Below are 3,106 nucleotides of genomic sequence, written 5' to 3' on the forward strand. Positions count from 1 at the left end.
AAACCAGTCTGAGTGGTTAAATGTCACGGCACATATTTACGTAATCTCATTGAGTTTTTCCTATTACGAATCTGAATGTCACAATCGTCCGAGTCCGTTGCTGTAAAGTTTTCTTTATTAAAGGGACAGTTCACCCAAAAATGAAATTTATGTCATTATTTACACACCCTCAAGTTGTTCCAAACCCTCAGTATACTTTTTTTGTTCTGCTGAACACAAATGAAAATATTTTGAGCAATGTTTGTAACCAAACTGCTACCATTGACATCCATAATATTATTTTGTTTCTACTATGGAAGTCAGTGGTGCCCCAGATATGCTTGCTCATAAACATTTTTCAAAAATCTTCATCTGTGTTCAACAAAACAAAGACATTTCTACAAGTTTGAGGGTGAGTAAATGATGGTATAATTTTCATTTTTGGGTGAACTATCCCTTTAAAACCTGTTATATTAATAGGGACATCAAGACAGTATTACGGTATGTTATTGTGTTGTCTGCTTTAATAACATGTGGTGCTAATACATGTAGGCACTTATGTGTTAAAGCATGCTAAAACAGATTTTGTTTAATAATGTTGTTTAAAGGGGACATATTATGAAAATCTGACTTTTTTCATGTTTAAGTGCTATAATTGGGTCCTCAGTGCTTCTATCAACCTAGAAAATGTGAAAAAGATCAACCCAGTAACTTAGTTTTGGTAAACCATTCCCTGCAAGCATGTGAAAAATAGCTAATTAAAATTTGGCTCCCCTTGTGATGTCAGAAAGGGTTAATATCGGTGCTTAATCTGCACTATCCAACCACGGGACTGCCATTTAGTGCAGAAATCAGCTCATTTGCATTTAAAGGACACACCCAAAACATCACATTTTTGCTCACACCTACAAAATACTTGCTTTAATAAATTATCTATATGGTATTTTGACCTAAAACGTCACATACATACCCTGGAGAAACCAAAGATTTATTTGACATCTTAAAAAAGTCTTGTGAAATATCCCCTTTGAAGCAAGGTGCTGTTATGACAACATCTAACGGTGATCTTGAATCATTCTTCATTTGTACATTTACTTTCCTTTTACATTCTCACAAACAGACATTAGCGGGAATATGTTTAATGAGTACAACATATTGATCCGATTTATTTGATCGATAGTGATGTCAAGACTGACATTTCATTGTCCACCGGGATGACGGCATTAAGTGAGATTACCCTCAAGAAATCAGATTTTGAAATGTTCATGTTTTTCCTACTCTGAAAATCAATAGCATTCCTTTGAGGTGAGTATTAAATGTAATTTAATGACTGTTGTTTTCTAGAGTGAAAAAAATCGCTCGTAACCCATTCAACAAACACATTTGGAAAGATTAATGCCATGCACCTATAAAGCAAACAGCCACTAACTTTGATTTGTACTAACCAGAAAGATTTTCCATAAACAAACAAAGAAGAATCTATTTGTCATCTCATGTGGACTGTCATAGCAGGCCAATCTGTGTTTAAGTAATGAGCTATAATAATATAATGACTTTCTTAATCATTTAAAGACCTACGGTTTAGTTCTTCGTGATTTTACTTTACTTTTAGAACTGTTTAAAAGATTTAAAAAGTACAGTATATCCACTTTTCAGCAGAATACACTCTCTTCTCATATAAGCTTCTTTCAAAACCTTCGGATCCGGTTAAGAACGGGTGGATTTTCAGTGAAATAAGAATAGAAAATCCTTAAGTTACTGGTTTGCTGTACTTGAGCAATTCCATGCAAACTTCAACCTTACTGTATTATGAAAAGTAAAATCATCTCAGAGGACAATAGTTGGTGTTTGAAATACCTACGCAAAGTCTCTGTTTAGGGTTTTAAAGCATTTTTGCATTACTTTCCATATTAAATAAGTGCAAATTTTATAATTGTCATGTCCATAGCGGAAAAATGTCATGTCTACAACGCTGTTTGTTTAATAAAGGTACTAAAGTTGTCACTGGGACAGTACCCTTTCTAAAAGGTACACCACCTTTGTACCCAAAGAATGCATATTAGTACTTCAAAGGTACATATTGACAGTTCAAAGATACATATTTGTACCTAAATGGTACATATTAGGAGCTTTTTAAAAGGGTACTGCCCCAGTGAACTTTGTACCTTTATTTTTTACAATAGGCGAGGTTTCGTAAATCTACCCATTAAAATAATAATATTAGACAACTAAAATATGAATTCTGAGTTGAGTGTACTTATTTTTTATAAGTAATTTCAGATTAATTATATTCATAATTGTAGCTAAACTATTTTGGGTAGAATTTACTTAATTATTTTAGTGTAATGAACATCAAAAAAATATGTGCAAGATCAATTTATTGGTTTAATCCAATTGTTTTTAATCTCTTATTCTATCTTAACTTTCCACATTTAACTACCACATTATGTTGAGCAAGTAACATAACAAGTCTTTCTTTTTTGTTAAAAACACAAAAAATTGCGTTTAATTTCAAATTTTACGCTCCAAATGCAGTCCCATGCAAAGCATGCTGGGAAGTAGAAGTCCACTGCCTTGTTAGTTATATTTACTTAAATAATTCAAGTTTCAACACAAAATTTCCTTCTTACAAATTTGGGTGGATTTTACATGATAAAGTTAAGTGAAATTTACTCAATAATCTGTTAATTTTGAATTACTTAATTTTTTTGTTATTTTTACTTTTTAATTTTTTTTAACAGAATTGAATCATTTCTTTTAAGTTAAATTTACTAAGGTACAGAATCATTTTTCTTCCTCATAAATGCACATACAAAAAAATGTAATGAAATAAATATTAAATGTCCTTTGAAGAGCCGTCCCTTTTCCATTTGTTTGGTATTATTGCTTCTGGTTTGTGCAGTTTAATTTACAGAATTCCTACAAAGTACGCTTCTCCCAAAAACTTGTATTTTTGTCAAATCAGTAACTCATGCATGTTTCCCTCATCTAAAATAGAAAGCTATAAACAAATGGTTCGATATATGGGTAATAAATGCATTCTCTGAAAATTTGTATTTCAAGTTTTGACTGCAAATGTCACATCCATAACTCTGGAATTTTATTATGTCAAACAGTGCCATGACAT

Source organism: Misgurnus anguillicaudatus, chromosome 2 (genome assembly GCF_027580225.2).
Source record: "Misgurnus anguillicaudatus chromosome 2, ASM2758022v2, whole genome shotgun sequence".
Lineage (NCBI taxonomy): Eukaryota > Metazoa > Chordata > Actinopteri > Cypriniformes > Cobitidae > Misgurnus > Misgurnus anguillicaudatus.